The sequence below is a fragment of the Lepidochelys kempii genome, chromosome 25 (assembly GCF_965140285.1).
Source record: "Lepidochelys kempii isolate rLepKem1 chromosome 25, rLepKem1.hap1, whole genome shotgun sequence".
Lineage (NCBI taxonomy): Eukaryota > Metazoa > Chordata > Testudines > Cheloniidae > Lepidochelys > Lepidochelys kempii.
Genome location: NC_136404.1, coordinates 11,685,790 through 11,698,266, shown reverse-complemented (window position 1 = coordinate 11,698,266; position 12,477 = coordinate 11,685,790). Strand labels below are relative to the sequence as shown.

The 12,477-nt window shown below is 52.6% G+C and overlaps 1 protein-coding gene across 3 annotated transcripts in view; it reads right to left on the bottom strand.

The window, feature by feature from the left end:
* The window catches only part of TNFAIP8L1 (TNF alpha induced protein 8 like 1), a 28,969-nt gene that overhangs the window by 11,176 nt on the left and 5,316 nt on the right, over positions 1-12,477 (bottom strand). The window contains exon 1 of one of the 3 annotated variants that reach the window (XM_078850598.1): positions 5,771-6,158. The exons of 1 other annotated variant lie outside the window; for it this stretch is intronic. The gene's annotated coding sequence lies outside the window, so the exon portion shown is untranslated. Of the gene's footprint in view, positions 1-4,283; positions 4,806-5,770; positions 6,159-12,477 lie in introns of those variants that run through there. One more of the 3 variants, XM_073324275.2, reaches the window with a different exon arrangement.

Below are 12,477 nucleotides of genomic sequence, written 5' to 3'. Positions count from 1 at the left end.
CAAGAGAAAGACCGAGAGACAGGTTACAAGACCTGCCTAGGACTCACAAACACAAACCGAGCCACTTAGCCAGTGATTGTGTTAGAGACTGAAACAAGTGAATGAAGCAACACAGGTGCTGGGATTCATCCTGCCTGGAACAGCAACACACTACAGACCATCGTAACAACAAGCTCTCATGTTAGGACAGATGGGAAAGAGAAGCAGGTCGGTGATGCAGCTGTTTCCATATGGTGGGACCTGTTTACGCTGAATCTGAACAAATTTGGTTTGGCGCTTTCATTGGCTCAAGCGATCGGAGTTTAAGTCCCAGCTCTGCCACAAGCTCCCTGTGTGACAGTCACTGACTTGCTCTGTGCCTCAGTTTCCCCATTGGCAAAATATGGGTAACAATCCTTCCTTTTGCCCGCCCCTTGTCTGTCATGTGTGTTTACAGCACCTATCACAGAGGTGGGCAAACTATGGCCTGCGGGCCACATCTGGCCCATGGGACCGACCTGCCCAGCCCTTGAGCTCCCGGCCCTGCCCCTGCTGTACCCCCTCCCCCGCAGCCTCAGCTCGCCGTGCCGCCAGCGGGGCATGGGGAACAGGGGGAGGGGTTGGATAGGCGTGGGAGTCCCGGGTGGCCTGTCAGGGGGCGGGGGTGGGGATAGAGGTTGGGGCAGCCAGGGAGCAGGTGGGGGTTGGATGGGGGTGGGGTCCTCGGGGCTGGGGGGAGTCAGGGAACAAGGAGCAGGGGGGATTGGATGGGTCAGGGGTTCTGATGGGGGCAGTCAGGGGACGGGGGCCAGGCTGTTTGGGGAGGCACAGAGTTCCCTACCCGGCCCTCCATACAGTTTTAGCACCTCGATGTGGCCCTCAGGCCAAAAAGTTTGCCCAGCCCTGACCTAGCACAACGGGGCCTTGATCTTGGTTGGAAGGTCTAGCTGCTGTTGTAACAATAAATAAAAATATGTGTTTCAATGCGTTGACCTGATGGGCAAAAATTACAGCGCTGGCTTTGGGAAAGCTCTGCTTAGAGGGAAGTTATTCTGGGACTTTGGCCACAGCCATTGTGTGTATATGAGGAAAAACACATAAGAGGCAGTCTATGTTTGTACAGCTCTGAGCACAAATGGGTCCTGGTCAATGACAAGCGCTCACCAGGCGCTACGATAATACAGATCATACAGTATGGGGAGGTAATCCAGGCCACTGGGGTGAAGCCATTCATAAATCGATTGCTTGGAAGCATTTTCAGTGTCTCCCTTTCCTAAATAATCCAGTTTCAAACGTTTACCCTCCGGAATCGTGCACTTTAATATTTGTACTTTAAGCTTTCGGCACTTGCTCTCTGAAAGTCAGGCCTCTTTAAGGTGTCTCCAGGGGGCCCCCAGAATCACTAGCCCTTGCTGAAAATGCACATCTCAAAGGTTTTGAGTAACACGAAAACTGGGGTTGCGAGGGCTTTACTGGTCAGCGGAAATGGAGTCATTCAAAAAGGGGCAGGGACTGAGGACACAGGTGCTATGGATTATAAATCCTAACTCTTAGCTGTGGACCACCAAACACTTTACAAAGGAGGGCAGTATCATTATCCCAACTTTACAGATGGGGAAACTGAGGCACAGAGTGGCACAAGGTGCGTGGCAGGAATTGAAACCAGGTCTCCTGCATCCTAGTCCTCTCCACTAGGGCACACTGCTGTTTGTAGCAAAACAACAGACTGTGATTAAAGGAGGGAGCATAGTCTAGTGGTTAAAGCACTGAATTTGGAGTTAGGGGACCTTGATTCCATTCCTAGCTCTGCCGTACATTTCTTGGCAGTCACTTCACTTCAGTGTGCCTCAGTTTCTTCATCTGTAAATTGGGACTAATAATACTTACTGTAACAGGGTCCTCTGCCCACCCCTCTTCCTGGGGCCTGCTGACTGCCCCAAGAAAGCCCAGAGAGGCTTCCTGTTATGCAGCACCCGTGTCTTTATTTACACACACAGTTCTGCCACCGCCAGTGTTGAGCTATGTACAAGGCTTACAGGGTTAGTTCCCTCCTTCCCAAGAAGTCAGCCCACAGCCAGGAGACTGCCCGTTCTCCTGGCAGCCCCCCTTCATACTGGCTCCCAGCCCTTATAACTGCTGGCTTGTCAGGCCCACAGGTCCATGGAGCAACTCCCCAGGCCAGGCATCATGCCTGTTACACCAGCCCCAATCTATTTCTCTTGATTGGAGCTGGCTGAGCAGGGGCTAATTAGGTGCTTTTGCAGCAGCACCCTGCTACACTTACCTACTTGACATGGGGGGGGAAAGATAGTTAGCTCAGGTTTATAAAGTGCTTTGAGATCATCCAGTGGAAGGTGCTTTAGAGTAGACCATCACACAAGATCATTGTCATCCTAGGATTTACATGGGAACAATAGTCCAGCTAATAGAACTGGTGACTCTGAATCAGTTCCTCATACAGCTAAGGAGAACTGCCCCAGGCCGGATGACAAAGGTGCTGGTGGAAGCCAGTGCAGCGAGCCCCAGCCAGCTGGGAATTTTCCATTGCAAGTTCTAAACCCCTGCAAATTGGGGGCATTCATGGAAAGGCTGGCCCAGGCTTAAGGAGGGTATAAATTAAGCGAGCAGTAATAGAGCAGTCAAAACCTGTACTATTACACGATGTTCCACGCAGCGTTATTTACAACCCTTTGGAAAACACAAAGGTTTGCAAGTATTTCCTTTTATGTGAAAACATTGATTTTAACAGCGTGAGGCTGGAGCTGGAGCTGCAGGCATCCTCCTAACAGGACAGGCATACGAGAGAGAAGTTGGTGCCGAGAGAGAGGGCACTTGCGATAGAGGAGAGAGAAAGCAAGCGAGAGAGAAACAGAGCTGCTCAATCGGGTGTGGGCGGCAGTACAGGGGCTATGATTTAGCACCTGCATTTCAGAAAGTTAACTTCCCCTGCTCGTGGGAGGCTGCAGTTAGCTTTGCTGTGGCCGTGGCCCCGGTAGGGCAGCTCTGCTGTCTGCCAGTGTCTTTTCGTCCAGGGATCTTTCCAAAGACAGACGACCCAAGTTGAGTGAGCAAGTGTAGTGATGTGACAGCTCTGAGCAGCTGCCTTAGGAGAGATGGCAGTGGGGAGAAGGTTGGCTAGACATCTATTTCTCTGTGGTGGAAGCCTTCTTACACTGGCCTGATCCCCATTTCACAGATGGCAGAACTGAGACCCAGAAACCGTACGGCCCTAATTTCCCCTGGTTTCGCAGAGGAATCATTTGAGGCACCCTGGGTATCCCCAGTTCCCACTGACTCTCTCTGGACCTGAAAGTGCTCAGAACTTTGGGAAAATCAGGCCCCTTTATGGTGTCTCAAACCGAGCACCCCCAAAAAGCTGGGGCTTCCAAAATCCCTGGTCACAGCTCAAGGCCTTGGCCTAAAAGATGTGGGGCTGACTTACCCAGTTGTCCTTTCAGAGCAGAGCGAAGCTGGGCTTTTAAAGGGACCATTTTGAGACTCTAGCTTGACTTCCTGCAGAGCCCAGGCCGCAGAACTGAACGTGAGCCGCAGAAGAGAAAATGAATCGGGCATGTTTCTGAGCATGCGACCTTACCAGCGGAGATCCTCTCTGCTCTGCACAGACATTACACTTCCCAGGGGCTTTTCTGGGAGAGTAAGGGTTTGCGTCCCTGTCGTTGCCCAAAATGTCTGCTCTTTCCAACCTGCTGATGCCTTATCCATCCAGCCAGTGGCTTCACCCCAGAGGTGGCTGCATTTCAGTGCTGCTGTGTGCCGGCAGTTTGCAAAGTGCCTCGGGATCATGAAAGGCACCCATATAAATAGAAATTCCCACACCAAAACCTTTGTCAGCTGAGGTTGGCTAAGTACAACCTCCACCCACACAATCCTTTAAAAACAAGGAAATGCCCAGCAAAGGGAACCGTCTCTAAAGAGCCCGCAACACCCAGACATCCCTGTAAGCAACCATGGCAACAAGCACCACATAACACTCCCTCGCACTATTAATTTAACAATGCCTGGCTCTTACATAGCACTGTTCAGCCACAGATCTCAAAGCGCTGTAGAAGGCAAGTATCACTGAGACGGAGAGAAATGGAATCGTTGCAATGGAGGGCTGGAAGGGCCCTTGAGAAGTCATTTAGTCCAGCCCCCCCACACTGAGCCAGGACCAAATAACCCTAGACCATCCCCGACGGGGGTTAGTCCAACCTCTTCTTAAATACCTCCAGCGATGGGGATTCCACAACCCCTCTAGGTCATCTGTTCCAGAGCTTAACGACCCTCTGAGTTAGAAAGTTTACCTTAATATCCAACCTCAGTCTCTCCTGCTTCGAACTAAGGTGACATCCTCTCGTCCTACCCTCGGTGAACACAGAGAACTGTTGGTCACCGTCCTCTCTATAGCAACCTTTTACATATTTATCACGTCCCCCGGCCTCGGCCTTCTCTTCCCTAGAGCGAACAGGCCCAGCGTTTCAACCTTTCCTTACAGGTCACGTTTTCCAAACCTCGTCTCACTTCCGCTGCTCATTTCCCTTGCGTCTCAGGGAGCAATCAGCTTCAGGTCACCCCGCCGGCCAGCTACAGAGCCAGGAGCTCAGGTCTCTCCAGTGCCAGTCTAATCTCCTCTCCAGAGAGCCATGGTTCATCCAGTTCTAAGGATCGCTCCAGGTGTGTGTAGGAAGCCAGGGGGCTCTAAACGGGACTCGGCAGCATCACCCCGGACTTGGGGAATGAATTAATTAATTCATACTCCTTCCCTCGTGCCGAACCTCTCTCTCCTGCTAATCCGTTACTATCCTCTCAACGTGCTCCCCCGCCCCCCCCCCCCAACAACATGGCTCACTTCCCGTTGGGCAGATGCTACCGTTTAACGAGTGACTGGAGACTTCCCTCAAATGAGACTTTTCCTGCTCAGATTAGCCCGTCACGCAGAGCCTCCTACTTGTTCCATTGTTCACCTCGGCGCTGCTTTATCAGCCGACAGAGAAAGAGGCAGTTTTGCCCCAGCACAAGTTAGAGACGGAAATAAACCAGCAGATTTCCTTCCTGTCACTCATGCTTCCAGCTCTGCTGGAGTTTGAAAACACCTCTAAAAAAACCACAACAGCCTCTGAAAGTGCCGTTCGGTCTGTGACACGGCTGTGGGAAATGGAGCAAGGCTCTGCTTCTGTCCAGAGGAAGGATGGGGCAATGGTCATGGGGCTGAGGATGCAGCGTCCAAGACCACAGACTTCTCCGCTTTCCCTTCTCTTCCAGACCCCTGAAGTTCTCTCAGATCTCTCTCCTGCAGTTGGGAGCCTTGACACCCCATTGTGACCGTGAGGAAGGATGGCTCAGTGGTTTGGTTGCACTCCTACGATGCAGGAAACCAAAGCTCAATTCTCTGCTCGCCCAAGGTCACGCAGAAAGTCTGCGGCCAAGAGTTGCTTCCCAAGCAGTGGGTCACGACTCACCAAGGGGTTGCAGGAAGGTTTTTAGGTGGGTCACAGGCCTGGTGCAGAAGGGTCATAGCCAGGTTGCAATGTGCAGAGCAGGGAGCCAGCCCCCTGGGACAATACTTAGGGTCCTGGGTGGGACTGTACTTGGGCAGCTACACTGCTATCTTTAGCCAGCTAGTGCAACAGGCCTACCCATGTTGCAATTGCATCCCATTAGTCATGCCGTGCCTCAGTTTCTCCATATGCACAATGGGAAATAGCAATTCCCTACCTTGCAGGGGTGTTGTGAGGATAAATAAAGATTGTGAGGTGCTCAAATACTATGGTGATGAGGACCAGGCAAGTACCTTAATATACAGACAGACCTTCCAAGGCAAGATGGAATGCTCAAATTCAGGATTCAGTTTCTCTCCTGCGTCGAGGATTCAGCCACTGCTACCTACAGCAGAGTAGTGAGCTGCTTTCCTTGCCTCGCTGGATGGCATGAACCATGTTAGCTGTTCACTGATGTTGATCTGGCAGCCTGGCTCTGCACCGAAGCATGTCTTTGGCTTTGATTCAGTGGGGTTCGCTGCCAGAAGTGAGCGCTGAGGGACCTGGTGATAGGCGGGATTGGAACGAGGAAGGGCCAGGCACCTGGAGCAATTCATGCCTCACGCGTGGGCATGGAAGGAGGCACAAAGACCAGGGTGGGGGAAGGGATGGTAAGACGGATTCATCATCAGAGCAACAGGGAGCAGCAAGAGACCACAGCAGAGAGATAAGCAGAAGCGGCTTCATGCAAAGCCTTAAAGGGAAGAACAAGAAGCTTGAACTAGACATGAAAAGTAGGGGGAAGCCAGCAGATACACCCTGCTGTGGGCAAAGATAAATCCAGTTAACACCGTTCATCCACAGGGATCCTTTCTGTACCTGTTCCTCTCGGCCCCAAGCCACGGATAGTCCCTTCCCAGCTATCATGAAGGGGTTCTGAACACAAGGCAGTTACAAACGGGTTCATTTGCAAATGTGAAGTTGGCACCCGGCGCAGAGTGAGTTTGCAGCTCTGCAGCAAGGGCAACTCGCAGGGAGGGAAAAAAAAACAAACTGACTTTTAGGAAGAGCTTAATTGAAGGGCATGCAGCGGAGAGAGCATCACCAAATGCCACCCCCAGATATCAAGTGACAGCAGTGACCTGACCAAGCTAGATACCACACAGCATCAGAATCAGATTTCCCTGGCTGATCAAACACAGAGGACCTGGCGTAGAGACAAACGCAGCCCTGGACTAAGAATCTCCCTTGACCTCAGCAGTGTTGCAGCTATTTAGACCAGGTCTGAGTTTTAACCCTTTCATCGGGGATGATGCGCACCGCAGGCCTGCAATGGCAGATGAGCATTTCAGTTCTCCCATAAACAACATGGCACATCCGGTGACAGCTTCACGGTTCCCTCAGCCCCGCCTGCTCCTCAGATGCTGACACAAGCCTTCTTCTGTGGGTACATGTAACTGAGATAAAGCCTGATCCCCGCCCCCGGCCCCCTATCCCCAAGAGCGGTGTACATCAGGAATAACTCCCGCAGCTGCCAGCGGAAGCGAGGGCCGAATCAGGCCCGATGGTTTAAAAGCATCCACCTGTGACGAATCAGAAAACAGGCACTTCGTGACTCTGAAAACACTGGCATCCTGTCCGCACCCAGCGGAGGCTGGTGACATTTGAAAGGGATTAGGCAAAACTGAAACATACAGGTGTGTGCAGGAAGCCAATTTGCAGCGCCACATCCAACTCAGGCCACTCTGTCCTCCCAGGGGCCTCTGCTATCATCACGGCTCCGCGGGGAGTGGGCTTCAGAGCCTGAGCCCAGCCCGCTCCCATTCCACAAGCTGGGAAGGGAGCGGAGGTGATGATTTGTTATTTCCCACTCTGCCCCTCGCTACTCTCTCCCCCCGGCATTTCTTCCAGACACTGCGCACCTGCACTGCTTCCACTCCTGACGATGCTGGTCTCAATTACTGGAGCAACTGTTAGCCGTTCCCCTTCTCCCGCCGAACACCCACCCACCGCTCCCTTGATGGCGGGATGAATATTTCATAGAGCAGCACAAAGGCGCTTTAATAATTTATGGGTCAGCATGGAGAGAGAGCGTACAGCATGTGGAAAGAGGAGAGGAGAACAGAGCAGACAGGCACCTTCTCCTCCTGGCGCTTGTTAGGGCCACGTTCGCATACCCATAGAACCCCCACCCCTCCGGTTTTGCCTGGATTTATAACTTGCAGTCAAGTTTCCTCTGGTGCAAAAGTTCTCCGCTCAGAGGGCACGTTAAACAGCGGGAGTGGCATCTGTCCAGCTGGTTGCGGAGTGGATTGAGATGCTCCCTGACTGCCCCGGAACTCAGCTCTTCCACCATTCCCCTGCCAGCGCGGTGGAAAGCAAGCATGGCAGGAACGCCTCGCTGCCCGAGGGCCTAACCTGGGTCTGCTGGAGAGCGGCCTTTCACGCCAGAGCCGGACAGGAGCAAAGCAATCCGGTGCGCTGTGCTTCACTGTGCCATTATCTTGTCTACACTGGGGCAAGGCACCCTGCTTGGGTCTGGTTCTTAGTCACACGGAGGCCCCTTTATGCCACCCTGGCAGCACAAAGGGACCTTGAAGTAAGTGGAAAATCCCCTGTGCAGAGGGCATCCCAAAGGGGTGCAGAGCTGCACAAGGGCTATCCCTTATACACACACATTTAAACTTCTGCCCGAGTTTGCGGGAAGTCAGCCAGGCTCTGTAAAGGGGTGAAGGAATTTCAACAACTGTCCTTCTCTTTTGCTTCTCTTCCTGTGGCTCTGCCCTGCCGTACCACCCAGCAGTTCTCAGAGCCGCTAACGGACACTAATTTAATTAAGCTTCACAGCCACCCCAGGGAAGCGTTGCCACCCCAGGGAAGCGTTAATACGACCATTAAAGAATGGGAAAGAGAAGAGTGAAGTGACGTAACCACACACAGCAAGCCCATGGAGTCACCAGCTCTAACCATTAGGTAACACCCCCTACATCAGCCAACTCCAGATGCCCTTGGCAGCACTGTTCTGACAGGCGTCAGGATCTCACCCTCCCAGGCCTGACTTTTAGTGGTGTTTGAGGGTGGGGGAATAAATAATTAAAGTAGTACCTCATCTCCTGCAGCCTCTGTTGTTACCTGTTGCCATGGGCGCAAACGGCCTTGATAGCTACAACTTCCCCAGCAGCCCCATCGCTAACATCTACCAGCTGCTGGAGAAACAAGTCAGGCCCTTTGCAGGAGTTTTTCCTGAAGTGGCCAAATGTAAGAGTTGATCAGTAGCCAAGCAACCTCCGCCCGGGAGGCAGACTGTGTGCACAGCGGGTGGGTCCAAGGAGGAGAAGGAGACGGAAGCTACTGCGTAAAGACCCTCTCCCCGACGAAGGAAGCAGGAATCCGGTGAGCCACACAAGCCCAGACATGTGTACACACAGCGGTGGCCTATCCCATTTATAGCACCATGCCGGCCCAGCGTCACTGTTATTACCGGCTGCATGGTGGTGGCACAGAGGCACCGGAGTCGTAGACCAGGGCCCCCAGTGGTGCTCGGCGTTGTTCAGACACGGAACACAGAGACGGCCCCTTCCCCAAATTGCTTACAGGGAAAGGGTCCTGGTTGGGCTGGGACCGGGGGAGAAGACGTGAGACTCTATTCCGGGAACATGGGCGGTTTTGCCTCTTGGTGCAAGCTGGGCCTCTCACTGCTGCAAGGCCCACGGGTGGAGAAACACTGTTCACTGGATGCTGTGAAATGAGTTCGCGAGGCCTCAGTCCAGGCCCCAAAAGCATAGGGCTATGACACTGGGAAACTGGCCTGACTCAGGGCTGCCTTGGCCAGGCCTCCTGCTGCTCACCCCTGCCGTTGCTCTGGCCCCCAACGTCCCAGGTGCAGGCCCCAGCCAGGCAGCGGGGAATTTATTAGGGGACAGCTGGCTATGCAGCATAAAGGGAAGTGCTAATGAGTTATTGTAAAAGGCCCTTGAGGTTCCTGACCCTCTGCGGCACAGAGAGCCCTGAGCGCCTTTAATTAGCCACCCAGCAGTGGCAATGGAAGGTCCCCCTGCCACCAGCATGGCTGTGGGGCATACTCTGGGATTTCAGATGGCTAGGATGTTCTTTGGTTTCTCTTGCTGAGGCCCATCAGCTGTGACTGCTGTAAGCTGGACACCGGGATGTTCAGAGCCGGACTGAGAACTTGCCAATTCATTTCACAGAATCTCCCAAACAGCCTTTCTCAGCTCTCCAGCCCCCCCGTCGGCCCCTCGCTGCTCCCAAGCGTGGAACTGATTAGGAGTGGCAGGAAGCCAACAGACACAGCAGGGCGGAAACCAGAAGCCATCTGAAATAGATCTTAGGGTTTCTTCTTTGTAATAGGCCACAGTCACTAATAATTCTGTTCCGACTGGGAAATAGCCAACTCAGTGCAAAAACCAGAGATGAGCCTGAACCAGAACCCTGGCTCTGGCTCTAGACTCACAGCTCAAATGTATCCCTGTAAGGAGACAATCCACCTATCGGAGTCACTCAGATACTTGTGAGGACATGGGATAAGAACTTTCGACAGATCTGAGCTATTCATGTAGCTCCCAGGTGACAGAGTGCTGGGACCAGCCTGGTGAGCCAGCACTCTGATCACTGGGGCTCCAATCAGCTCCCCCAGAAAAGGCTGAGGGATATAAGGAGGACAGAAGGAGGAAGTCCTGGAGGTGGCAGTAATGGTGATCCGAGCTAGCTGAGCCTGGTGTATACAGAGACTGCCCCTTCCCGCGCTCTGGAATATTATGGCAACGATGCCTGGGACTGGGAACGGATCACATGATGTTGCCACTCAACAGAGGGAGTCTGAGAGGTTCCTGGGGCATCCGAGGACAGGGACAGATTGTGCCCTGTTGTAGCCTGAGCCTCAGTTACTCCGTTCCTGCACTGGAGATAGGGATGCTTTATGTCACCATTGCATGCCCTGTACAGGATCCTGCCTGGTCCCAGTAGAGGAGGCCTGGGCCTGCTGTGACTTACACACCCTTTCCCACAGCCCTCAGCAGGCCCTGAGAAATAGAGACTACCTGTGATACAGGGCACTTGGCTGTGCCCCCAACCTGCTCCTACATCAGGGCCAGGGAGCAGGACCAGCATAGGCCAGTTCTACATTGGCTGGGAAAGCTCCCTGAATACAGGGAGGGGAGATTCTTGGAGGGAAGGGGTGCTTCCATCCACCTTAAGGTACCTTTCCACTGGCCCTCAGTGTGCTTGCTCCCATCACAGCAGCATCCTTCCAGCTTTGGGCATAATTCCCTGGGAGAGGCAGGAAGCAGGACCGGATGGATCATGCTCTGTCCCAGAATGGAGCAAGGATAAGGAAGGGAGAGTTATTTTGAGGCCTCTCTCTTGCTTTCGGCTACCTCCCTTCCTTGTCGAGCTCAGCTCAGCAGTTCTCTCTTCTGGAGCAACTTCCTCCCTTCCTTGCTCAGGAGGATGGTGATTAAGGAGGCTCATCAGGAAGAAAGCTTTCAAGCCCCCATGCGGAGAAGTCTCAGCTGACTGGCACACTGAATGCTCCCAGCTGACGGGGTCTGCGCCTCTAAAAGGATCATTGCAAATATTAAGCCACTTTCGAAACAAAGAAAGATTCTCATGAGGCGGGGGGGAAGCTTGTGGTAGGTGCACCCCAAGTTGGGTCTAATGGGGTGGCTGGCTGGGCAGGTGGCGAGCAGTCATGGTGCAACTCTTGCCGGTTTCACTGTTACCCCCTTGTCCACACTGTTCTGTTGGTCTCATTCCCCATCTCGTTTTTTGACATAAAACTGAACACAAGCCAGGACTGCGTAACTTACCGCTGGACTATGCCAAGGGCCGTGGGTCCCTGATCTACGTGTGACTGTGTTGCAAATAATGAACAACAACATTTACAAGCTGTGTTCTAGGCTTGCTGCATTTATAAGTTTGCTTTTAAGCAAACTGATGGTCCAGTGGTTATTAGACTCTGGAGCCCTCGGGTTTATTCCCAGCTCTGCCACTGACCTGCTGGGTGACCTCAGGCAAGTCACTGCCCCTCTCTGTGCCTCAGTTTCCCTATCTGTAAAATGGGGTGATGCTGCTCAGAGGGACTAAGAGGGTTAGTTCTTTGGAAAGAGCGATAAAGTCCTTGAATGGAAGGTGCTAGAGACATATATGATGTTACTCATGAGATCAGGAACACAGAAATTGACAGTCAGGGTAAGACCTATCATAGAATCATAGAATATCAGGGTTGGAAGGGACCCCAGAAGGTCATCTAGTCCAACCCCCTGCTCGAAGCAGGACCAATTCCCAGTTAAATCATCCCAGCCAGGGCTTTGTCAAGCCTGACCTTAAAAACCTCTAAGGAAGGAGATTCTACCACCTCCCTAGGTAACGCATTCCAGTGTTTCACCACCCTCTTAGTGAAAAAGTTTTTCCTAATATCCAATCTAAACCTCCCCCACTGCAACTTGAGACCATTACTCCTCGTTCTGTCATCTGCTACCATTGAGAACAGTCTAGAGCCATCCTCTTTGGAACCCCCTTTCAGGTAGTTGAAAGCAGCTATCAAATCCCCTCTCATTCTTCTCTTCTGCAGGCTAAACAATCCCAGCTCCCTCAGCCTCTCCTCATAACTCATGTGTTCCAGTCCCCTAATCATTTTTGTTGCCCTTCGCTGGACTCTCTCCAATTTATCCACATCCTTCTTGAAGTGTGGGGCCCAAAACTGGACACAGTACTCCAGATGAGGCCTCACCAATGTCGAATAGAGGGGAACGATCACGTCCCTCGATCTGCTCGCTATGCCCCTACTTATACATCCCAAAATGCCATTGGCCTTCTTGGCAACAAGGGCACACTGCTGACTCATATCCAGCTTCTCGTCCACTGTCACCCCTAGGTCCTTTTCCGCAGAACTGCTGCCTAGCCATTCGGTCCCTAGTCTGTAGCTGTGCATTGGGTTCTTCCGACCTAAGTGCAGAACCCTGCACTTATCCTTATTGAACCTCATCAGATTCCTTTTGGCCCA